General features: G+C 47.9%; 1 long non-coding RNA gene across 1 annotated transcript in view; it reads right to left on the reverse strand.

Moving 5' to 3' along the window:
- Positions 1-1,087: 1,087 nt before the first annotated feature.
- LOC141995337 (uncharacterized) overlaps positions 1,088-26,517 on the reverse strand; it is a 66,564-nt gene continuing 41,134 nt past the window's right edge. The window contains exon 5 of the long non-coding RNA XR_012641300.1: positions 1,088-1,912. This is a non-coding gene — a long non-coding RNA (uncharacterized LOC141995337). The remainder of the gene's footprint in view (positions 1,913-26,517) is intronic.

Below are 26,517 nucleotides of genomic sequence, written 5' to 3' on the forward strand. Positions count from 1 at the left end.
CGGCTTTCCAAGGGGCAGCGCTGCCACCAAAAGGCTCGATTCGGGGCTGGCGATTCCTAGATCCCCAAGTGCACTTGAGGACGGCTCTCCCCTGGCCTCTAGAGCCACTGAAGGCAGGTGTGTGTGTGTGTGGGGGGGGGTAGCACGCCCGACCCTCCTCCCTGCAGGCAGGCTTCATCCTCCTCCGTATTTGGCTTGGTCTTTCGCTTCAGAAGCCAGGCTCAGGACCCACCCCGGCTCGCAAGCGTGCGTGGCTGCAGGGCACCCCCCGCCCCGCGCCGGGAGAAGGCCAGGAGTGACCAACGGGGGGTTAAAAATATAGAGAAACCGTGTCAGCTAGAAATCACCTTCTTCCTGTAAGGGGGAGGGATAAGAAGCCCCCTGGATGCGGGTCATCTCGCTCCCCCCCAGTTCCTCTTCCACGTGCTGTTCGGGAAACACAGTTGAGGGGCTGCTGGGATCGTGCAGAATAATCCCAGGAGTGTTTTCCAGGCTCGGCTCCTCCGCCAGGCCCCAGCACAACGCAGATTAGCCTGTCTTCGACCCCCGCCCCCAACCCAGCCTTGAACTTGGCCTTGCTGGGCTCTGCGCTCCTTCTGCGTGTGCTGGCTGGAGGCAACGCGGGTGTGGGCCCGACGTTTTGGTTTTAGGGTTTCATCTGGGAAATCTGTCACCTCGGGCAGAGCGGAGAGAACGTGCCTGGAATCGGCACTACGGGGGAAACCCGCCTCTGTAGGCAGAAGGGCTTCAAATCATTTTAAAGACATATTCATTATAGTCTTTCCTGGGGACTATTTGCACTGGGTTTAACAGCTGTTTCTCAGCCATCTAAAACGGGTCCAGACCAAACACTGATATTTAGCAGCCAGGAATTCGTTCGTTCTTGGGGACCGGGTTACTTTTGTGTGTGGGATCGTGTGGGGGTGGGGGGGAGGGCTTGGAGTCTGATAGTGCATTCACTGCGCTTCTGTGGCTGGATTTATTTTTTGGGGGGGGAACCCAAGTTATATTCCTCCCGTTGCTAGACTGGATGAAAACACACGAATCATCTTAACAAGTGAATTGTTTATTTTAACCATCTTTGTTTAAACAAGTGGGGGAGGGAGCGGATGTGTCTTTTACAAGAATAAAGACATCTGAAACACATCCAAGGGATCTGTACAGCCACAGTTGGGCATGTTTGCACCGTAAGAATAAGTCTGCGTTGAAGAATCAGTATCTATTCAAAAACAAACAAAAAGAAGGATAAAATAAGCTGGGGGGGGGAGCACGCGTCCCCCAGGCCACAGTGAAAATACAGCCCTACATGTCCAGTTTATTCTGTAATGACAGGGAATCTGTCAAGGTTTCAAAAACACACAGGAGGTACAGTTGTCTCGGGCATTCACTAACAATGCGGTGCCGCTCTCAGTGCAACAAAGCAAAATCAATCAGCCAAACTTTTCCACACTGAGTCCAGGGGTGCTTTCTCAGGACTTCACACGCCTACAGTCAGACATGCAATAGATCTGGTCTTTTCCCCAGTCCAGACATTTGCTTCCCGGGCTCTCCCTGGATAGGCAGGGCAGTTTGAACAGAAGAGCGAAGAGGTCTGCGATATCCGGGGGTTACAGAGCAGCAAAGGTGACCACAAAATATTCACCAGTGATGCATTCATTGTACACGGTACAGCAAATCAAAGTTTTCGCCTGCTCCACACACCTCACCCTCTTCAGCTGCAACCCTGAAAGCCCTCGAGGTCCAGCGGCCAAAGCAGCCTCTTGGCTGGGCCAGTTGCGAACAGCTGGCCGGGACACGGGTCGATGAGTAGTTGTATGTGACGCGAAAAGTCCCCGGCGGTTTTCCTCTGTGGTGAAGTTTAACGAAGAACCCAAAGGCGTCCGGCCGCTCGCCATTCGCCAGTCACAGGAATCTACAACAAAGCAAACACCAGCCCCAAACATTAGGTCCCACGTCAATAAAACAATCACACCCGCAAGGAAGTCATTCCGGGAGCCTCTCAGCCATGGATGGAGCCAATGCCAACGCACACTCCCCCATGCCAAGGAACACCTTTTACACCCACCCCCCAGTAATGTTTGCCATGGCCAGAGGTTACGCTTTCAGCCCAGTTCTGCCGCTTCAAGCCTTTTGCTTTATAGACTGCAGGGTGAGCGACAAGGCCCCTGTGCTGCTGAAATGCTGGCATCCCCTCACTCCCTATGGCTGTCTCTTTCTCACTGGTAATACTTTCCTGGGAAATCTCCCCACCCCTCTCGGTGAGGGGCTGAGGAGTTCTGAGCTCAGAGGTCCTGCATGTGGCCAGTCAGTGGGAGGGGTCACTGTATGTCCTACCTCCTAAGGCTTTGGGGCATGGGATTACTCTGCATGTCAGAGCCTCTAAAGAACCACCCTCTGTTGTTTTAATCCTCATGTTCACTTTCCAGGGTCTCAAAGCCCTTGTCTTTGGCAGGCCCTTCTGTAAAGTGATATAGAACGATTTAGGCTGGATCAAAAGCCATTTCGGTCAGGAAACAGGTAATCTGAGCTATTTTTCCTGTTCTTTCTTATTCGTCTCAGTACTTCTTTCCCCTTGTTTTCTCCTGGGTGTAGTTAGTTTCTGCCAGTGGCAAGCCCCTAGCTACTGGGACTGCATGCAAATCCAGTTCCTTTCCTTTGTCAATTTCTCTTGCTAGGCCACATCCACTGGTGATGTAACCGGTGATAGTAAACCCAGGTTAGGAACAACGCTGGGTCAATAATTAACAAAGAACCATCATTCAGCTAGTTTCAGCTCATTTTTTCACCAGCTCACAATTTCCTAAAATATTCAGAATTGCCCACAAACTAATTTTTGTGAATAATTCTTGCTATGTGTCTCTTTTGTGAGTTACCTGAGAGAATTCAATGTTTGATTGGACATCTAGAGAACATTTTTGTTCCTTGATTGGATGAGTGAGTGTAATTGTTTGAATCATGTGAATACCCAACATTTATGAAGCCAGAGTCTGATTTCCAGGGACCTTCACTTGAAAATCACTCTCTCCAGGAGCATCCCTGCTCCTAAACATCTTTGCTAGGATATTCATTACGAACGAGAACCAAAGCTCATTGACATCAATGGAAAGACTCCTCTTTGCTTTAATGGGCTTTGGGTCAGGCCCATAAAACAAAGCGGAAAGGGATATATCCAATTCTAGGTGAATTCATTCTACATTAAAACCTGAAGGTCTTCCTACTGGTGGAAAGTCTTCTATACTGGCCTAGCTCTGCTCAGAAGTAGAATGGTCATAAAACAGGTGCAAGCAATGCAGTGTAACTCACACCCATCTGACATGCAAATCCCCTTGAAGTCACTGGACAGAACCTACTTACTTCATTCTGCACTTGGCCCACTGTCTCTCACTCCAAGTCCAAACAGGGGCTTGATTCAGAGCCCACTGAAAACAATGGGAGTCTTTCCACTGACTGCAAAGGACTATGGATGGGGTCCTAGGTCTCAGTTCAGCTGGTGGTCCCTGATCCCCTTCCTTCCTCCTCCCAGTGGGCATCTGTGTGTGGACATGACTTCATATTGATTTAAGTTTGGATTGTGCTCCATTTCCCATCTAGTTTCATTAAGCTCTTACTAAGCAGAGAAAGCAGCGTCGTTTACTCTCCCACCTGTTTAAAATTCCAGGCTTGCTGCACACCCAGGGCAGCTGGGGATTTCCACTGAAACTGAATAACTCACTAAAGAGGTCACTATCAAAAGAAAAAGGAGAGAAGTCTGCACATTAGCGGCCAGCCGGGAAGAATTCAGGCAGGCCAGCCTGAAGATTCCACTCTCCACCATCACTCTGCTCCCCCTGCAATCGAAGCAGGCGGGAGCAAACACAGGACTGATGTTCCATGCTCCCTTGCCCCTCCACCCTGGCATTCTGTGTCAGTCTGCTGCAGCCTGAGGGGTTCCTCTATTGTGCAGACAGAGGAGGCACTTACTGGTAGGCGATAGAAACCCACTCCTGAAAGCAGCAATGCTGTCTGCTGCTATCTGCCATCCTGAGAAATGTGTACCTTTGTGCATCTAATACTTGTGTGTGTGGGCGGGGAGATTGGACAGACTCCTCTGATTTCAACACCCACCTCTGCCAGGGGGCTTTAGAAAAGCTGAGGTCTATTGCAAATACGCTGTCCCTACACATTGTTCAGTGCCATGAACCTTTGTCTATCTGTATCAAGAAAACACGCAGAAAAGAAACTCTGTGGTATATTTCCAGTACAGGCCTGGGACCATTACTAACCAGTGCTGGGAAACACAAAAACTCACTAGGGACCTGATCCCAAGCCAGCCAGGTTTTTCCACTCACTTCGGTGGGTTTTGGATCAGGCAGTAGGTGAGGGTTGAAAAATAGCTTTGTCTTCCCATAAAAATTCACAATTACTGTTCCATTCCCTGCGTTAGCCTGGGCCTGTGGGAGACAGCCAGGGACCTTCTTCTGTTACTTTCTCTTGTTGTTATAAATCAGCTGAATGTTCCGCTAAGGTTTGCGGTTCTTTTCTTTTTTTTCTTTTTTAAAAAGCACCTTCTCCACTGATGAGGCCCCCTGCAGAAGCAGCATTGCTGGAAACATTGCGGGGCACAAACCCCAAACTAACAACAAATAAAATGCAGGGCTTACCTGCCTAATCAGGTTTTTTTTTCCTTTGCCAATTTCCTACTCATGCCCTTTGGAAGGATGGACTCTGCCCCTCCCCTTCGCCTCACCCCATCGCTCAATTCATAGACTCACAGGGAGAAACTTTCTGGACAATTTAATCTCGCCGGGGTGTTACTTAGCAAAACCCTTTTCACTGTCAATTTTTTTCACTCTACTCCCCCTTCCCCTTATTTTCCTTCCAACCTCGACTGAATTTTGAAAGCCCCTGATATCTTTCTTTTTGTACAGACACATGCTGCGTATGCAAATAAGAGTCTTTCATACTGGCTCCCTGGCTCAAGACCTCTGACTTGAATGTGACCAAAAGCTGTGTTCTCCCCTGCTAACTCCTTAGCACAATTACACCTCCATTCTGCTCCGGGGGCCTGGGGAGGGAGAAACCATTTGAAACTAATAACACGTGCTGTTTGCCTTGGATAATTACAAGGGAGCTTCAGCTTCTAAGAGCTAGGAAATATTCCATTCAATGGGGTAAGAAGGGAGGCTGCGAGTGTTATGGCTACACAGCTTGTTTTATCTTGTGCACTAGAGACGTGTGTGTGCAAAAAGACATTCCCTGGCTTGCTAACTTGTCCTGTGCTCACGCGCCTAGGCAATCATTTATATTTTATAAGAAGGAACTTTTCTGCACTTTGTTTGCGCTGTTTGAGTCAGAGAAATGCAGCTGACATTTTCTTATCTCAAATTACAATTTCCTGCAAATATCAAGATAATAAGAATATCAGTGATCTGAAATCCAAGTCAAATGAGAGCAGGGTGTCTCTCTCTCTCTCTCTCTCTCTCACACACACACACACACACACACACACACACGGACCAGGGAACAGAGTCTGGGCTAGCTAGAAATGTTGGGGAAGAAGGACCCAGCAAGGGACCCAGCCAGCAAACACCAAGTGATCCAGCCAGTCTGACTGGGCCTCTGGTTTGAATAGACATCCTGCAGTCATTGTTCCTCTCCCTGCCTGGTCTCCTGGGGAAGTTTATGCAGAGGCAAGGAGGCGGAGGGGAGCTTTCACCAAAGGCACCCAGGAATGTGTCAAAAGAGGGATAGAAAAAAGAAGAAGAAGAAGGGAGACAGAGAGTGGGAACGTCAAGGACCCCTGACTAATGAATAGCAAGTTTGCCCTTGAACCTCACTGGGCTTTGCCATTCCCAGGCTCCAAACAAGGGCTGAGGCATGCCTGAGCCCAGCTGCAGGGGGACTGGGCTATGGTTCATCTCAGACACTTTGACAGGCCAGGCCTTTTCCCTGCATAGCTCAGACTTGTCTAACTGCTCCCCTGGCAACAGCTCAGTGCAGGAACCTAGGCAGAGGCCCTGTCTGCTGCATACAGAAGCAAAGAAGAGGAGGGGAGCTGGCTTGCAGAAATTAGCTGGAGACCGTGTTAACCCATCGCATGCTGGGCACCCTTCATCATAAACCTAAGTGTCCTCCCTCTCGATATGAGAGTATATTTATTTCCGCCACACAAGGCTTAGTGGCTGCGCTTTACTGGAATCACGGCTGCCAGTTTAGCAGGGTACTAGGAAAGGAAGGAGATGGGCTAGCTGATAACAGGAGACCATGGCATTAACCCAGACCTGGGGGGAGAAGGATTGCCCCTACTGCTTAATGGCTTGGTGCTAGCTGAAGGCACGTTAGATATTTGGGTGTCAAGTAGATCAGTCTAAAGTTGAATCTTCTCACATTGTTGTAGCCACAGTTCTACAAAGCTGCCAGTGGCCACTCTCCCCTTAACTAGTGATGTAGGATCTGTAGAGACGATAGATGCCACGTGCTGCTCCAGCAGCCAGACTACTTAAGTCAAAAAGACACTTGGCCGTCTGGATCTGGTCACCTGTGCAGGCCGCCCCTTCATATTAGAGACAGGAGCAGCTGAGAAGTGCTTCCTGCCATGCAGACTAGATGCATCCCTCAGATTCCTGGCCAAGCTCTTGGTTGGACAAAATTTGGGGGCCTGCCTCTGCCCTGACCCTAGTTCGGATGCACAGCAGATACTCAGCTCTGGTATCTGCCATGTGGCACTGAGAGAGGAAGTTCTTTCACTAGTAGAAAGGAAGAGTCAAGCTGGGCAAGAGACGTTTTGACTTGCCGAGACCATAAATTCAGGAAAAGAGACTTAGATTAAAGAAAGGGAAAGTGGAAATGTTTGCCTCAGAGATCCTAACTCAATCTCAGAGCGCGAGCAGTGGTAAATGTCCAAAGACTCCAAAGTAGAACCTCAACAACCACTCTAGTAATGATCCCATTCAGGCCACTGGTAAGTCATGACATGGGGGGAAAAGGCTTGGTAATGTTCCATATTTTATGGAGTGTTTTTCCTATGCAGACCCGGAGAGCAATGCTTTGCAGAGTTAGTTACAGAGACTGATACAGGCAGAAAGGGTGAAGGACTGCATGAGGTGGAGAAAAAAGGAAGAGGATGCTGAAAATGGGAAATTACGCAAATAAGTATCAAACAGAGTAGTTCCAGCGGGTGCGATGGGAGGAGACAGCAAAGGGAGGGAGGGAAAAGACAGTGCTGGGGAAGGTGAGTGTGCGCGTGTGTCACAGAGAGGAGGGATGCAAGGAGGCCAAACACAATGGGATTCCAGGCTCAGCTGTGGCCTCTAGGCACTACTCAGATATTAATAGTAAAGAAAGAGAAAGGTTTTAAGATGAGAGGATTCAAACTTTAGCACTCAGGTGATTAAGATCCATGGCCTCTCCCCTCAGTGACTCTCATTACTGCTTCTTCAGTTTGGTTAGGCAGGGTCTCTCTCTCCTGTATCCAGGTGAACTTCTCCATCTGATCCTGCTTTGCAGCCCTGCTTAGCATTTCCTATCTAAGCCCACTAATGAAGTCACGTTTGCCTATGGCTAGCATGAGGATGCATCCGTTCCTCTCAGATTAGCTGCTTGTTGCCTCCATGGTTGAGGAACAGGCTTTTCCTGGGGCTAACCCTGCAAACCCCGCTGAAGTTTCATTTCACACAGAATGCAGGATCCCAGAACAAAAGTAGGCCGACGAGAGCATGTCACACCTCGGCTAAACTCTGGGGGCTGGTTAACCCCTGGGTGAAATTCCAGGTGATGGTGACTATCTACAAAGCCCTAAATGGCTTCGGGACCAGCTATTTTAAAGTCCAGCTCTTCCTGTCTGATCCGCAGCATCCTTGCTGGTCCAGAACATTTAACCCACCTGCCCCAAGGCTGAACCTCAAGGGAGATGGGTGAGGCCTTTCTTGGGAGAAGGCCCTTCTGTATGAAATTTATTCCCACTAGAAATAATTTGGAGCCTGAGCCGGGCTCCATTAGAAAGCATTGCAAGAGGCAGCTATTTGTCCAGGATTTTTGTGACGTGTGACAGAATCTGCAGCAGCCAGAGTATTGAGTACGTCTCCTCCAGTTCTGTGGTATGTTTGAAAAGAAGGATGGTCTTGGGGCTAAGATGCTGGAGTGGGATTCAGGAGGCGTGCTCGCTTCTCAGCTTTGCTACAGACCATTTGTGTTATCTTTGTGCCTCAGTCCCTTTTCTGTGAAATGGGGACAATGGCACTTTGCTACTTCACAGGGAACTCGGATCCTATGGTGATAAGGGCCAGATAAACAGACATGTTTTTGTCAAGGTTTTTGCTTTTAATCAATGAAAAATGGACTCGCATACCGTGGAGAAGGGGGCCTTATAATAAATGTTTGTAATAACAATTGCTAGTCTTCTGAATGGTCTCGAAATCCCTTCAATATGAATGGTACATCAGCCTTCCCTAGTCCATCAGTACGGCTTTGGTCCACAGCCATCCTTCCTTGGGCTGTGACTTGAAACTGAGCAGAATCAGTACGTGTATGAGCCCCAAAGTAAAACTCAGGGTGCTGCAGGAACAGGCAGGGTTGACTGAGTAGGTGTTCCAGCTGAGTCAGAACTGACCTCATGCCCAAGTACAGTGTGGGGTGCTAGGCTGGCTTTCAGCAATGGATCATGAAGGCTCTAGTCACCTGTGGTGATTAAATGGGTGTTAATCCCTGGCCACATTCCAGTCTGGGAGATTACATTCTACCCACTTAAACTCCAGCCTGTTGTTTCAACTGGAGATGTCAGTTTTCACTTTTCATCCTGAGAAGCTGCTGTGTCATGCTGCTGGTGGAGAATGGCTGCTGCTTCCACTCCAGAGCTGGCTGCATTTCCACAATGGGTGATCAACCCTCCACACTGAAATGTGTGGAGTCCTTTATGCCTATATATGCAGAGTTATTTTCCAAGAGGTTTTGAATACATCTTCTATAAACTCTTCATATCTTTGCCTCTTCCTTCATAATCTTGGGTGGATCCTATCTGGACCTGCTCTTTCTTCTGCTGTGATCCTGATTCCTTCAGGGTGTCTTCTTCTTCCACTAAAAAATCTTGCATCAGTTCTTGGCCTGAGGACTCTATGCACCTCCTGAAACCAAGCTAACCATTTCATTGATTTAGGCATTGCCTTCCCCTCCATCTCTGAAAATCTTCCCTTCACCCTTTCTAGGAAAACATTCACCAATTTCTTGTTTATGTATCAATCAATAATACATATTGATTATCTTCCTTGCTCATTCAATTTTCCCTTTCAGATCCCTTCTCTGTCTGATGGATTGGACCTCATCTAGAACTCTACCTGTCCCCTGAATTCCCTTCGGCAATCATCCATTTATCTTTTGAAGAATTCGAGTGTTCAGTGCTTGTTGCTGGATGGCCTTCAGAACCCTCACTGGAGAGATGATTGTTCATCTTTGTCCTCTCTGTCCTCTCACTCAGTTGTTTTAACCAACTCAGTTTCACTCAGCCCTCTCTGCAGTCTTCCAAAATATCCTTGCCTGAAATGCAGCATCTTTATTTCACCCTTATTTGGTGTCATCCAAGTCCCAAATACAAACATTGTTCTGGTTGCCATCCCTGAGCTGCTCCCTCATGTCTGTGCCTTTGGTGGACATGTCCTCTCAGTACTCTCCAAACTGAAGTGGCTCAGTTACCCTTCTGGCTCCCTCTTCTGTATGTCATGTCAGGAAACCATCCTCTACCAGGTCACCAAATAGATCACTCAGTTAATCCCGTCCCCTCCATTTTCCTATCTTTACGATAACCCAGGGAGGTGAGAAGAAGCTTTCCATTTAGTTAGAGACTCATAGTCATTGCTTCAGATGCTCATTCTGATCAGGCATGGCAGAGTAAACCACCATCTACACCCTGACTTTTAGTGATAATTTCAAACCACGAGCCTCTTGTCTCTCCAGTTAATTCCACCAGAGTCTCTTTCCTCAGGTAATGTGGACAATAAAACCCTTTGCACTGATGTAATGACTTTAATACAAGAAATTTAAGGCACTTTACAAAGGGCAGGTTTATGTCACACTTGGAGAAACTGAGTCCCAGAGCACTGCAAGGGATTGGCCAAGGTCACAGGTCGGCACAAATGAGCCAAATGCTAGTCACCTTAATAAAGTTGCAGCCACTTATATTAGGGCTGAATTTGGCCCAATGTATCAGTGGAAGAGGTGAGACTGGAATGCAGCAGTTCTAACTCCTTGTCCCCTGGTCTAACTAGGAGTACTCACTGATTTCCTCTTTACTTTAATTTACCACAAAACTTCTGCTACATGCCCTGAAATTAATAGGAACAACTTGAAGGGAGAAGTTTTCATCTTTTGCTTGCAACTCAAACTTTAACCCTTTCTCTAGGAGCTCTCACCAGTTTTAAGAGATTTCTAAGAACAGACAGGTTTCAGAGTAGCAGCTGTGTTAGTCTGTATCCGCAAAAAGACACCCCCCCCCCGCCACTGTTCCTCACACGTTCTTGTCAACTGCTGGAAATGGCCCACCTTGATTATCACTACAAAAGGTTTCCCCTCCCTCCCCACCCCCGCTCTCCGGCTGGTAATAGCTCACCTTAGTGTGTAAGGTAACACCCATTGTTTTATGTTCTCTGTGTATATAAAATCTCCCCACTGTATTTTCCTCTACATGCATCCGATGAAGTGAGCTGTAGCTCACGAAAGCTTATGCTCAAATAAATTTGTTAGTCTGTAAGGTGCCATGAGTCCTCCTTTTCTTCTTTCTAAGAACAGACAATGACCTCTCCTACCCGTTTCCTCTACTCCCCCACCCATGTTCATATACAGAGATTAATACATCCACACCAATGCACGAATACACACAGTGATGTGTAACTACATAGGCAAATATACATACACGACCATTACACACATGCACAAATACAAATACACACATGGCTACGTCTGCATTCTCTTTCTCATGGATCCAGGATTGCACAAGTCTCCAGAGAAACACATCGTTGTCCCCTGTTGCATTTTGTTGCTCAGTTCCTTCAGAACATATAACATGGCTAGATCAGCCTTAATTGTAGATCAATAGAAGAGTTTAATGTTTTGCAAGGCACTTGCCCATTGGCTAGGCTTCAAGGATATATACAAATCTTTCAGACTTGGGTAACATTTAAATAAAATAAAGAGATAAAGAGTGGGTAACATTTCAGAGAAGGGGGACCTCAGACAAATTTGAAAAGATTTTTAGTAATCTTTGATTAATTCTTAGGGGATGTAAACAGACATGTCACGGTCCTTTTCCCTCTCTGCACCTCTTCCTTCCCTTCCCTTCTCTTCCCTGTTCTTTACTTTTTGCTCTTTTGTCTTTTTTTCCAGTCTCCACTTATTTTTTGTTAAAAAAAATCAATAATATTATATTTATATGGGCAGGTCATTTTATATTTAAAGAACATGCAACATGGCAGCTGCACTGAATCCAAAACTTTTGTCCAGTATTTCAGAGTCACTAGGAGAAAATGTGGTCCTGTGTCTACCTTATTGTTCCTCATGCAATACACTGGAGCAAGGCTACACATTGTGGCCATGTCCTCACCAAAGCAGTGTAGTGTGCCATAGGCATGAAAAGGAGGGCTCAGGCAAGCAATTTACCAATTTAGCTAGCAAGATAGAAACACCCTGGAGTGCAGTGGGGAAGACAGACCTTTCATCCCTATAAGGACTGGTTGCATGCCACTCCATAAACAAGCAAAGGCAGTGTGGGTAATAATTAAGAGCTTGCTTTTCAGAATTACGCACTTGCAACTCCATACCTAATTTGCTTATTTAGTCCCCAGGATTATATGCACCAACTGGATACTCATCCATGCAAATAATATATGTGCCCAAACATGGGAGTCGCATGCAAAAATCAGACATACAATTGCACACGCAAACATGCATATGCAGTTGCAAACACACAGTTTGAAAACAGCTCCTAGCAGTTTCTACTGGTGGAAGCCAGTTGAGCTGTCCCTATAGATCATGGGGCAAAACCCTCATGAGGGGACCCACATTCCAATTCTCCCACCTCTTCCCTGGCCATCTGATACATGAATTGCCTCCGATGCACAGAAGGTTGATTTAAGGATGCACACCAGCCTTGCCAGCCTGAGGTGTTTCTGCGATGTGGAGGAAAGGAAATGTCACTGGATCACCATGCTGGGAAACCAATGCATCTCTACAAGCTGTCCCAGCTGAGTGACCTGCTGAGTTTTCACTGCAAATTTCCATCAGATAAAACTAAAGATAGGCCAAAAGTAGATCCTTGAATCCAACCTTCTTTGAATTCTGGCTGGGTTCAGGTTCAGCTTCCCAGACTGGAAACTGCCCCAACAATTTTCATTCCAGGTTGGGTCCCAAACTGGGAAGGGCTATTTCCCATTTCAGTGAGGATACAGCCAGAATTTCATGAGAACTGCTAACAAGGTGGCAGCTATCAAAGCTGCTCCCTAGTCCTGATCTGATCTGAACCCAAACTCCAGTCCCTGTCTTGACCCTAATCCTGATCCATTCACCTTCTCCTTGGCCCATCTCTCTCAAAAAACCACTAACATAAACCCAAACAAAAGCAAAGGAATCCCCATTGCAGAGATAAACCTTTCAAGTAAAGGCCTCTCTGTGTGGCCATCTGACTTTGTGGAAAAAGATCTTCTATGACCATCCCCACATATTTAATAGAAGTGCTAAGTCCCCCAGCTACATAAGACACCAGTATGCTATTGTATTATCCATCCTATATAAATACTAAGTATTACTACATTTCCCCCATTACTCCCTATCCTCACTGGCCCCACTTCCAGCAACCCATCCTCTGGACAGGGATGAATGGATGTGGCTCCTTTAGAAGCCAGTCAGAACTGCCCTGAGCACTGGAGAGTGATGTGCTTCCTCTCCCACAGGGGCTGAATGTGCTGCTCCTACAGTGCTTGCCCAGGGAGCAAGCCTGAAACTTGAACTTCCGCCACAAGATTGCCTAGAATGTTTTATTGGGAATTGGTTCCACAGAGGCCAATCATCTAGTTGTCCCAACACCATGACCCATGGGAGGGGGTGTGCAGAGCAAGTGCACAAAGCTCAGAAATGGAAATCTACCAACCCCAATTTTGGAGCTACACAATCTTATTTCTAATGCACCACCAGCACTATTGCTAATGCGCCAGATCCCATCATTCTGGCCACGCCAGGAGTCTGTCTAGTAACTCAGCAGCTCACATGGTCACCCTAATGTTTGGCCCGTCTCACTCCTAATAATGCCGCGTGATAATGCCACTGGTTGTGGCCCAGGCTCGACAATTATTGAACTGCATCAACCTGGCATCATCACTGGTCAGAGGAGAGGATTCAAGATTTCAGGTCCTGGTCTGGAGTGAGTGACTGGTGCTAGGGCAGAGAGAGGTGCTCTGCAAAATCAGCTGACAAAGAAAAATCTTTTTTGGATTTGTATTTCAGAGCCCCCTCTGAGTCTTTAGTCCAGTTATGGATACTTCAAATTAAAACACATTCCTGCTGGAGTTACCAGAGACTAGCGTGGCCATGGCCCATCGTAACCAAATGTTTCCCATGTGGATGGGTTAAGCTGGATAATTGTTTGGCCGCCCTGTAGAAGTCAGGTACAGAGAGCACCTACCACTGTGTCTGCAGCCCTTTCTCATAATTACAGTGTGCTAGGCACTGTGCAAACATAAACAAAAGCATGGCCCTGGCCTCTCCCTACCCCTTGCTCAGTGACCTGTACATCATACCCACAATCTATCGGGTGAGACCTGGGGGTGCAGTACCCCAGGAAAGGGCAGGTCATTTTCAATTATTCTATTGGAAGGAGGAAACTTTGGCATCAGCTCATTAGCTCTTTGCTCAGCCAGGCACTGTGCTGCCCTAGCAGTTCACTCAGAATGAAATACTGGCCTCGCTGAAATCAACAGCAAAACTCCCCTTGACTTCAATGGAACAAAGAGTTCAACCTCAATCTTATAATGCAGGGACAAAGTAGAAACATTTCTAGCAGGAGCACGCCATAGAAGCTTGTTTGTTCAGGGATGTCACCGGTTTCCTTGGGTATGGGAAAGGGGCCTTGTAGTAGGGCAGCTGCCCCACTCCCGCAGAACGGGGGTTAAAAACAGCCCTGGAGAGGGCTGCAGCTGGGAAATGGAGTGAGAACCGCTGGGGGAAGCCGTGGGGAAGCAGCCACAGCTGTGGCCAGCTCAATTAGGGCCCAGCTGGCCCTTATAAGAGGGCTGTGGGCCAGAACTGAGGAGTCCCACTCTAGCCCTGGAGTGGGAATGGTGAGCTGCCTGGGAGCAGAGCAGAGCAGAGCAGAGCAGAGCAGAGCAGAGCAGAGCAGAGCAGAGCAGAGCAGAGCAGAGCAGAGCAGGGAAGGGAAGGGAAGGGAAGGGAAGGGAAGGGAGCTGGGGAGCTCCAGCCTGATAAACCCTCAGGCTGCAGGCCTTGGTGAAGGCCTACAGGGGCAGCCTGAGGATAGGCAAAGACAGCAGATCCTAACCCCTTGCCAATAATGAGTGACCATTACACTGCAGTCTGCCCCAGTGAACAGGGGCTAGATGATGGCTGGCAGTAGCCACTGAGGCAAGGTGGGTTTAGAGGGTTGGGGTTCCCCTGTGAGGGGAGACCCAGAGTGGGGGTCCTGCTGTGGCAGAACCCCAGGCAAAAAGGCACCGGGGTCCGGGAGGGACATGGGGCCAGTGGCAGGTGAGACACCAGTGAGCAGAGGGCGCTCCAGTGCTGGTGAAGAGCTAATTCCCTGGACGACCAGCAGGAGGCGCTGCACCAGTGAGTCTCGACCCCGCTACAGGCATTCTTTGAAAAGGGAAACATGTGCCTAGATTCTCCAGCACCCCTCTCCGAAGTGCACCCTCCACCCTGGGTTAGCACACCATCGGGGACATGTCTTTTTTCTGGGAGCCTCTGATGAAATTACTGGCATCACTTCACTGCTCCTAATGACCCCTTCACCCCATCAAACCAGCAGACCACGTTCACAAGAAGTGGAAATAGAGGACCTGAGCCTTCACTCCATCTTAGCTGCCCACCTGTTGAAAGACATCGTCTGACGGCCTGATCCTGCAGCCCCAGTGATTTCATTGCAGGACCAGGCCTAAAAGGCAGCCCTGGAATTATGCAGCTCTCACAGTGGGGGAGCAGCGGGGACATTCAGGCTGAACAAATGAGTCCCAGAAGTGCAAGGAAAAGCTCCATTGCCACTTGTGAAGACAGATCAAATGAAAAGGAAGTGGGGCTCCATCTTAGCGACTGAACCGCCCTCCTGCCAATGATCAAGTCCCATTGGCTGTGGCACGGATCATTCCACCCGAGACAGGTAGCAATAACTGCAGCCTAGCCCCAAACCAATACTTAAGGCCCTACAACCTGCAGAGTTTGGCTCCCAATTTTTTAAGGGCTCTCTTTGGTTCCAGTGAAGCATGCTGGCTTCCCCACCCTAGAGGCTGAAGGCCTCTCACCACAGAAGCACAACATGGGCAGTGGCAGTGCAAGCTTCCCAAATGTACTACCCTCTACCACTGTGCCACGGTCCAACACTGGCCTCAGACTTTGGCCTCTCCATTGAGCCTTTCAGTAGGGTCAGTTAGTATGAGAGGCGGCAGTGGTGGGTTTTGCAACGTGGATACTTGGCCTGCTAAGAGACTGGCCTGCATAAGATGAGTCCAATGCTCAGACTCTTGGCCTAACAGATGTCACCCAATAACAGCATTGAGTCGCTACTAACTTGGCTGCATTCAGGCTAATGATCCAGAAGGGGAAAGTTCCAGATCTCCCTGCCAATTCCCTGAGCCTCTCAATCGCCTTCCAGAACAATAACTTTGCCTTCACGTGGTTTCGGGGCAATGGGTTTCGTTTTGTTGGAAGACAGAGGAATTGGGGCCTCTAAACAACTCATTTGCAATGAAGTGAAATATCAGCAGAGCTGGCGAGATGCAAGGAACCAAATTCAGCCACAGTGTGAGCATAGGGAAGTCAATGAGAGTCTGAGCCCCTTAGATCAGGGCTCACACCTCTTTATTCAATGCCGCTGTCTGCAACTCCGCTGTAGGTTGTGAAATGGGCTAGTGAAGCTGGATTTTTTTCCCCCTCCTTTTCCGCACCATAAGCAAAGTCCTAATAAAGCTCCCATCCCTGCACCATGCTTCCAGCAGAAAAGAGATGCAAAGCCACGCTTGGAATCTGATTCCCCGGCTTTAAACGCTGCTCTGCCAGCAAAGTGCGACTTGAAAGCTCCCCTGTCACAGTTACAAAGCTCAGAACAGCCCTTCTTCGGATAATCACGCTTATCTCCAGATTAAGAAAGAGAGAGCTGCAGCTGAGGCTGGTCACATGGGCTGGGATGTAGGCAAATCTCTTTTAAACAATCCCCATATAGCTGTGACCTCCACCACAGCCAAAATATACAGCCCCTCATTCCCACTTGAATATCCAGCTCTGGAGACATGAAAGAGTGAGTGTGAGGGAGGCGTGTGCAGGGCAATGGGGTGGGGGGAGGGGACAACACAGGCGAGCAGGGGAGAGACAGAGGGCGAGAGAGGAAGGAGAATAAGAGGGTAAATAAAGAGATGGAGAACCAGACTAAGTAAGGGGAATATTGGGGTTAGGGGGAGGCAGAGAGAGAGGGGTGGAGAAATGGATAGAAGGGGATGAGGAAGATGCAAAAAGGTGTCTGTGTGTGCCTGGGTGGGGGGTGGGAGCTAGATGAGAATGAAGGGAGAGAGAGAGAACTGTGTTATGCTTCGTGCACATGGATTAGTGGCCCCCAGTTTAACTCTTCCTGCGCTGTCCCTTGCTGGCACACTAGTCCGGTTACGTGACTTGAGCTGTGCCAAGCAGCCTTGGCAAGGAGAGCGCGTTACCCACTTTGCTGCCACGGATTCATTAAGAGGCTTTGCTCGGATGGCAATATTTCTCCCAACAGGCCCACTCTTCTGCAGATCAACCCGGCAAAGAATTTTGACAAAGCAAATTTGTGTTTCACTGTGAGGGGGCGAGGGGCTGGAATTAACCAGAAACTGGATGGGTGAGCGATGCAGCAAAAGAGGAAAGGTGGGGCAGGCAGGAGGAGAGGGCTTTTTTGGGACAGGTCTCCAGAGGGGTATCTGCTCTGAGGCTAGGCACAAGCAGCGGGAGGAGGTTTCAGGGGCTTTGCAGGACACTTTTCCACTGTCAGTCAAAGTTCTTCCATGCAATCAGAACTGAAGCATTAAAGGGTAAATTCAGCCCCTGGCCATTCCAGAGGGCAAGGCAAACATTATAGCCACCATTTTAAGTCAGATACAGCTTGGTCTTTAGCTGCACCCTGGCTCTGAGAACAACACAGAGTATCAGTTTTTCCTACCCACTATTAGGTGTCACCAGACTCTACTGGAGCTTGGAATTAGGGGTCTCTTCACCTTGGGCATTAAAAAGACCAAGTGTCAAGGCATCCAAAACCCATCAGCAGTTGGTGCAGAGTTCCTGTATAGGGTGTACCAGGGCTAAGTGTGACTAGACCCAAAAGCCACGTTCCTGCAGCAGGTTCCCCTCACCATATTTGAGCTTTTCATTGTGAATTTTTGTGTTGGTCACCTGAGAGGAAGAACTGAGCAGGCTTAATTGGTATTTCCCTGGCTTGGCTGTGGGCCACAGCCACCGGAAAGAGCTTGCCTGGCTTCCAAAGGCATAGCAATCTGCTGCTGAGAGGTGGACACAGCCAGTGAGAACGGAAGCCAGGCTGGGGCCAAGTGCCTTTCTCTGTGCCTAGGGATGAAACTGAAGTACAGAGACATTCACAGAGTCCTTTGTTGGACTCATGTAACCCAGCACCCTCCTCTCCTGCCCTGGCCTTGACTTCTTCTCCCTGAGACAGCATGGGCATCTGATCCAAATTCTACCTTAGCTCAGTCATGGCCCACGTTAATGGTGCCTTAGCATGTGCTGCTGATCATTATCATGGCTGTATTCTGATACGCCCAAGAGACAGTTGGCTTTTTTTGTGGCTCTGAGTTCCAGCTCTGACCTGAGAACTGGCCAAGATCATGCAAGTCAATGGCAAGCTAGGCATGACCCTGCTGGCATGGGTCAATGCTAGCTGGTTGCTGGAGAAGGCAGAACCTGGGAATGCGGGGTGGGTGGGTATCACTGTTCTGTTTGCTGAGACAGTTCTGTTGGTAGATTCCCTGAGGCCACTGCTTGCAGGCATTGGGGCAGCTTTTGTCTGCATGGCCCTCAGTAAAGTTCAGAAGCCAATTTCTTTGAGTTCTGCTTTCACATGCTGCCCTCAGCTTGCCAGGATGCTATGACCTAGGCAGCTGGGCTGGAGGTGGGGAAAAGGTTCTGACCTAAAAGCAAAGATATACTCAATATGCCAGTTTAGAATAAGATACGAGTCGGTCCTTTAAATCACATTGCCTGTCACCTGGAAATAAAGAGTAATAATAACCTGTCCCTTCCCTAGCACCTTGCATCCAAAGACCTCAGGGCAATTGATAAACACCAGACCAAGGCAAAGCTTGACTCCTTCCTCAGGCAAAGCTCTCACTGACTTTGTCTGGGAAAGGGGGGAGTTAAGACTGACAGCCTGATTCACCCCTTGTATAAGCCAGCTGAACTTGGCAAGGGGTTAGTTTGAGTCAGGGCAGAATGCGGCCTGGGTGAGGACATCTGGATTTGTCTTATGAGTGAATTAAGATTCACAACTAGGGCTAGGTGAATGAGTCACTTGGAACCATGTAGCTGATTGATTTTAACTTTTTTCGTTCCATTTGCAAATTTGGTTAGTATCCCAGTGTTGCCATTGCTTAAGATTTTATCACAAGCCTTGTGATATTTGGTGTCTTTCTTTAAGCCCCAGATCCTGGAATCCTGTGATTAAAGGAGAATCTTAGCTTTCACTTTATAAGGTGGTTGTGGAGAAGAGATTGAAAACGTGACCCAAGTGCCTCTAAAGGCACAGAAGACCAAAGACAAACAAAAAGAATACCACAGTTAGTATTTTTTAAAAAAATCTCATGATTTTTAGCCAATCTCATACCTTTTGGGGCCTGACTCATGATTTTTGAGCCCTTGGGATTGAAGTACTGATATTCACCAGACAGTTTGCTTGCACATGTGCTAGACTATGCTGGTTCATTATTCATACCATATGATTGGTCACCTACCAGTAAGTCACATGGTATTGGCCCGACTGGCTAAGCGGCAGCGCTGCAGAAAAGGACCTGGGGATTACAGTGGACAAGAAGCTGTATATGAGTCAGCCGTGTGCCCTTGTTGCCAAGAAGGCTAACGGCATATTGGGCTGCATTCGTAGGAGCACTGCCAGCAGATTGAGGGAAGTGATTATTCCCCTCTATTCGGCACTGGTGAGGCCCCATCTGGAGTACTGCGTCCACTTTTGGGGCCCCCACTACAGAAGGGATGTGGACAAATTGGAGAGAATCCAGCAGAGGACAACGAAAATGATTAGGGGCTGGGGCACATGACTTATGAGGAGAGGCTGAGGGAACTGGGGTTATTTAGTCTGCAGAGAAGAAGAGTGAGGGAAGATTTGATAGCAGCCTTCAACTACCTGAAGGGGGGTTCCAAAGAGGATGGAGCTCGGCTTTTCTCAGTGGTGGCAGATGACAGAACAAGGAGCAATGGTCTCAAGTTGCAGTGGGGGAGGTCTAGGTTGGATATTAGGAAAAACTATTTCACTAGGAGGGTGGTGAAGCACTGGAATGCGTTACCTAGGGAAGTGATGGAATCTCCTTCCTTAGAGGTTTTTAAGGGCTGGCTTGACAAAGCCCTGGCTGGGATGATTTAGTTGGGATTGGTCCAGCTTTGAGCAGGGGGGTGGACTAGTTGACCTCCTGAGTTTCCTTCCAACCCTAATCTTCTATGATTCCGTGATTGCTTTTGTCCTCTGATTGGATGACCCATTCTTTCTAAACAGGAGGCATCCCCTTTTCTGATCACAAATTATCCACAGACTTTCATGGTTGTGCAGTGAGTCTAGTGAGCACACAGCAGAGAGAGTTTTGAAAAGAACTTTTCACAATGACCATGAGAGAGAAAATGTGCACATGCTCTATGCATTCACATGCAGAGATGCAGCTAGTGGCTCATACACACCCGCTACCAAACTGCTACTGGCTCACACACTCATGACCACGTGCACTCACACCCACTCTCAGTGACTTTTCTAAATGCACAATAAAGCTCCCAATCCCTGCAGTCATTGCCCGCATTGCTAGGAATAGCTCAGCTCTCTTTCTCCCATCCCCTTGCATTACAGGTGACTGTGCTGCCTGGAGGATTTCCCTGATTGCCTGGTTGCTCTAATAGATTCTCATTATTTCATGGGAGGCACAACTTCCAACCAAAACTCTGAGACCCTTGTTACAATAGAAGGGGACAAATAAAATCACTGGCTAAACACAAAAGCATTAATGTAAAAAGATTATCTGAGTATCCGACGTGACTTAGAAATATACCCTAGCAAGTACAGCCCCACAGTACAGAAGAGGCTGTCCTTTGATTCTTAGCAATCTAAATGCCTGGACCCAGGGTACTACAAGGGTTAAACGTAGGAGGAGGGAAGCTACTGTTTGTGTATAGGCAATAAAGAATTCAAAGGAACTCCTAGAGAACTTTGCATGGAGTGCAGAGGAGAGGCTAGAGAAAAGCCCCCATGGGTGGGCGTGTGTGTTTAGGTGGCTCTGTCTTTAACTCTGTTCTTGGCTGGTCGTCCAAGATGTCTGCCTGCTGCTGCTGAACGATCTGTGAGTTTCAGAGAGGGATGGGACAGGTGAGTGACAGAGGAACCAGGTTCTGGCAAATACAGGACAAATTCCCTTTGCATGTAAACATACGCACTGCATACACACGCTCATGCTACACGCCAGCATAGAGAGTGAGATCCTTGCGGGCCTGCTATACAGAGGTGCTGGAACAATTGTTATAGTGGGGGTGTTGGAAGCAGAAACCATGGATTTGGTTGTTATTACTACTTCTAGCCGGGGGGTGCTGCCGCATGTCTAGCACCCCTAGTTCTAGCACCCCTGCTTCCGTACACATCCGTTGCTGCTACACCTGGCAGCAGGGATACAGGAAACACCATTCAGAGCACAGCACACACAGAGCGATAAAGTCAGCTCAGTCCTAGCCTGCCAACCTCCTCTGGACAAGCACACAATATTTCAGTGGAAATTGACCTCAGTGGGCTTTGGATCAGCCCCTCAGTCCAGCACTGCCTCTCCTTCTGTATTACCAAAATCCACCTTTCCTCTTTCCCCACTGCTGAAACCTGGGCCATCTCTTGCCTTGATCACTGCAACCTTCTCCCGTCATCTACCTCAGACTGATGAAAGGAGTCACCTCCCTCTCTTGCCACTGTAGTCACATCACTCACCCGCCTCCAACCCCATCATCGTCTTTCTGTCCATCACTGCACCAAGCTTCCCATCCTCACCCTAAAGGGCCTGCAGCATCTTAGCCCCGCTTCTCCACCGCCCCTTCTTGTCCCCTGCCTTGCTGATCCATTCATCTCCTTCTCCATCTCTCAGCTTTATCCTTTCTATCATGCTGCTCCCTTACCTGCAACAATCTCCGAGTCAGAGCCAGGATTCAGTGAGTGCAAAGAGATTTAGAGAGAAAGAGGCAAAACACCCAGGAACAAGAGCTGAAATCCTGGCCCCATTGAACAAAACTCCCATCAACTTCCAGAGGGTCAGGGTTTCAGCCCAGGAGTCTAACCTATGCTGCAGCAGGACATCTCAGGAACACCTTCAGCTCCGCACCTGACATTTGATCAGTCATTGTCCAGCCATGCAAGTCCCTTCTCTCTAGATCATTAAAGAGGGGGAGTCTTTTAAATTTACTCATTAAAGAAGTTTGTACAGTTGGACTCAGGGTGCTCAGGGTGCCTGACACTATAGGTGGAGGGATGCAAAAGTTAGATTATGAGCAATAAACATATGTATATAACTCTCCAACACTTCCTAAAGAGCTAAATATTATTAAGTCTGTGTCATATACAGCCTAAATGCTTGGGTGGTAGAAAGGGCACTGGTGCTTAATGAGACTATCCCAAACAAATGTCAATAAAACCTTTTGACCACACCAACTATTCTCTCTATTTTCCCTGCTACCCTCTCCCCCAGCCACATGGCTCATCGCCTGTAAAATATGCTCATTATTGCCAGTGGATTTTTCACACCTCTCTTCCGTGTATTAGGCTGGGTGTTTGTTGCTGTTAAGGCTTTGTGTGTGTATAAAAGTGTGTTAAAATCCACTGGAAATAAACAGCTTTTAAAGGAGTTGTGGGATATATGTGGGGCAGCGAGGAAGAAAGACTGACAGACAAGCAGGCCGAGAAACAGAAAAGACGTAGAGCGAAGGAGACCGAGCAAATAAAAATGGCTGCAATTTTTTTTTAACCTCTCCTGAATTAGCCACTCATATGTCAGATCACATTTCTACAAATCATAAGTCCTAAGATGCAACCTACATGCCCCCTCTGAGAACTAAGGAGTCACCTTAAACCTCACCTCTTCTTTTTGTGGCTGCTAATTATCCAAGTCTGCCAGGCTGCATCCAGCACACAGCCACACTCCACCTCCAACGTTCCCCTCCCCCTCCCCCACCATTAAAACAGCTTTTGCCAGTGGAAGGAGGACAAACATAGTCACTGGCACCTTATCAGACATGCATGCAAAACTAATTAACATGGGGAGACATGCAAGCTGCCACCCAGCCACACAAGGCCGTGCCCGTGCACACACACAAGGCAGGCCTTGTCTGCCGGGGACATTCAAAAGGCTTTGTCGCTAATTTAGGCATCTGTCTCAGTCTGGTCTGGTCCTCCTGCCTGGGCAAGAGTTGTGGGGGTTTTTTTCCCACCCCCCGTTTGACAATGCTGGGAACATGCCCGGAGACCCCCCTCATTCAAATCGCCCCTTGACAATGGTCTCATTGTGTGAGCATCTAGACAAGGGAGAGGATGCGGGGGGGGGGGGGGGGAGAAGACAGGGAGGGGGAGGGGGAATTAAAATGTGAACCCAAGAGAGTGTTTACTAACACAACCCTGCAGCTGCCCCATCTCTCTCCCTCCCCCCCAGCCTTAACAGACACAGAGAATCAGAGAGAGGGGCTGGGGAGGTGGGGTGATTAGAGGCTCACGACGATGTGGAGATTACATGCTTGGGGGGGTTGAGACAGGGTGTTGATAAGCACAGAGGAGTTATAGGCTCCAGAAGGGAGGATGGAGGTTAGGGGCCTATGGGAGGTGGGGAACTTGGTGCTCCAGAGGAGAGAACTAGAGCGATCTGATGGGCTCAGAAAGGATGGGCTGAGGGTGGTTATAAGTTCGGGGAGGAGAGCACAGCGTTGAGGAAGCAATAGGCGCAGCCAAGCTGGTATTCTGCAGATAAAATAACATTTGCTTAAACCTGGCCTTGTGGATCAATGTCACAGCAACAAATCAGACACTCAGCATTGGGATTTTTTGTAATCACTGCTTCTGGTTAATGCAGAGTGGGAGCAGGCAGGAAGGGAAAATCAGGGAAGGCCGCTGTGGCTCTTGTAGGGCTGCACTAGGGAACAGGCTTCAGAGGTTTGTTTTCTTCCTCTTTCCAGCTAATCAGATATGGGAGAAATTGTTAGAAAAATGCTCCATTTCCCTATGGAGGAGCCACGTCCGTGACCGTTGAGTAGACAGGGCTTAGCAAGGCGACCTTATTACACCTGGCTGGAAGGGCAGCGTGTGCAGATACTGTTCACTGGGAAATACCCAGAGCTCTGCAGAGCCAAGGAAAAAGGTGGGGAGGGGAGGGCGTAAAGTTTTCCAAATATGCAAATACACACAGAGAGAGCCAGACAAAGAGACCTCCATGGAGGGAAGGCGCCAGACAGACACACACCCACCCACATGGGCTGTGCATTCTAGTTCTCCTAGAACCCACACAAAGCCAAATATCTCATGACTTGTAAGTATGTTTACACTTTTCATTGCTCCAGGGAACTACTTATGAAGCCTGCATAGCACAGGATTTGGACCTTTGAACTTCCGCCATCCAGAACTTGAAATACCATCAGCCTAGATCTTGCATGATATTAGCCCAACAGGGATATTAAACAAATCCAGCAAAACCCGTAAACACAAACATCCATACACAAACAAAAATACCCCTACTACATAAGTGTGCTCACATTAGAAGTGAGCAAGCTATTCTTGTAGAGTGCTTTTTCCAATTAATCAGTCCCTGTTTTTCAATTCTCCATGAAGAGACCTTGATTGGTTATTCATGGCATGTGATTGGGCACTTGTATCACATGATATTATTTCTGCACCTGGATCCTGAAACTTTTATAAAGAGGACGTAAATCAAAGAGCTTTCAAGATGGCTGCTTGAACAGGCCAGGGGCAAATCTTGACACAAATGAATGAATGTGCATGAGAATTTGTGAGACTTGTTTCCCATGAACAAAAAAGGGGAGGAAAAATCACATGCACAAATGTTTGTGGAATACAAATTTAAAGGGAAGCTAATGCCAAGGAAGCATGTCTGTAATATTCATGAATGGGTTTATTGACATATTTCCTCAGTTCTAACCCAGATATAAACACACAGACATACACTGACAGACACACACACGGGAACAAAGCTAGATTAGTAATTAATGCAACACAGGCATGGCATTAAACCTATAGAGATCAGCTCAGGATAACAACACAAGGACCCAAGAAAAACAAAATAATTCAATACTAAAGCAAGACAATTACAGCCATAATTATATAGGACAACATTCGGCTCCCATTTCCATGGGTGTACATTACAACAAGTCTATTGAGGTCAATAGTGGAGCAGGTGAGTCTATTGAGTCTATTGAGGTCAAAACTGGAGCAGGTGAGAACAGAATTTGGTCCATTTGGGTCCCAATCCTGAACCCCTCCTCACGTGAGTAGTCCTACTGAGCCGAGCAGGAGCCAGGCAGACATGAAAAGCAGCATACTTTTATTTAGCTGCCTGACTATGGTTTTAGGTGCCTAAATTTAGGCACCCAGGTTTGAAAATGTTAGTCACAGTATCCGCAGCCCAGATTCTCAAAGGTATTGAAAGGCCTAATGCCTATTGAGTTCAATGGGAATTAGGTGCCTAACTACCTTTAAGGGCCTGGGTCTACAAATATAGACTGACGGGCAGAGAAGGCCCAGATCTCCCAGCAATTTACACTGGTGCAGCTTCCACCGGCTTCATCGAGAGAAGAATTGGGCCCTGTGTTACTAAAATGATTTCACTCCTAAGCAGACATGGCCATTTCAGAGTCCTTTCCATTCAGTTTTCTGTTATTCTCTCCTGAGACAGAAGATTCACTGTCCTGCCTCCTCCTTCCCCCAGACCCTCGGTTACCCAGGAAAGTCAGTGCCAATCTTTCTGTGAGCCAGTCACGGTTTAACATGCCTATTGCAAGCATGGAGCAGGCACGCCATTTCTCCCAAACACCAAAAGAATCACAGTTCTAAAGCTGAGTTTATGCACTCCTGAAATACTTGAAAAAAAAAAAATCGTTACTCTTTTCAAAATGCTGTTTAAGATCCCACCTTAGTCGTATATCATTTAGACAATTTTAAAGCTGCACCTGATTTTAAGGCAAAGTTTTTGAAAGTCTATTTTAATGATCAGCAAAGAACCAAGTTCAGATTCTAGGTTTCCGAGGCAACACATAGGAAAATCCTAGCTTACTTGCACCATTTTAGGCAAGAGTGAGGTCATCAGCTGCTGCAGGAAACAAATGGAGAATCCTGAATTCAGGCCTAGCAAGCTCAAAGCTTTTCTGGTCCCCTTAAAAAGTAATACATATTTCTGTCCTTCTAAGACCTTGCCCTGTAGAAATCTCAACATCTGCATTATTCTAGCCCTTCAAATCATGTAAAATAAATGTGCATTATAGAATAAAATTTCCAATGGCTTCTATAATTGAGCATACGATTTTGTGTTCGGGCATGACTTGCGTTTATTTCTAGACAGTTAGATGTCTCGCTTCCTTACTGGAGCATGCAAATGTTGTTTAGCTGCACAAACGCAGGCAAAATTTTAAAGGATGGGTTCAGACTATTTGGATAGGGCATCACTAAGTGTATATCTGTACATGCTAATACAGGGATCGGCAACCTTTGGCCTGCAGCCCACCAGGGAAAGCTCCTGGTGGGCCAGGCCGGTTTGTTTACCTGCAGCGTCCTCAGGTTCGGCCGATCGTAGCTCCCACTGGCCGCGGTTCACTACCCAGGCCAATGGGGGCTGCAGGAAAGGCAGCCAGCATATCCCTTTGCCCATGCCGCTTCCCACAGCCCTCATTGGCCTGGAACGGCAAACTGCGGCCAGTGGGAACTGTGATCGGCCGAACCTGCAGATGCGGCAGGTAAACAAACCGGCCTGGGCCACCAGGGGCTTTCCCTGACTGGCTGCATGCCAAAGGTTGCTGATCCCTGTGCTAATAAATAGACTCCGTAGACTGTAAACTCTT

The sequence above is a fragment of the Natator depressus genome, chromosome 10 (genome assembly GCF_965152275.1).
Source record: "Natator depressus isolate rNatDep1 chromosome 10, rNatDep2.hap1, whole genome shotgun sequence".
Classification (NCBI taxonomy): domain Eukaryota; kingdom Metazoa; phylum Chordata; order Testudines; family Cheloniidae; genus Natator; species Natator depressus.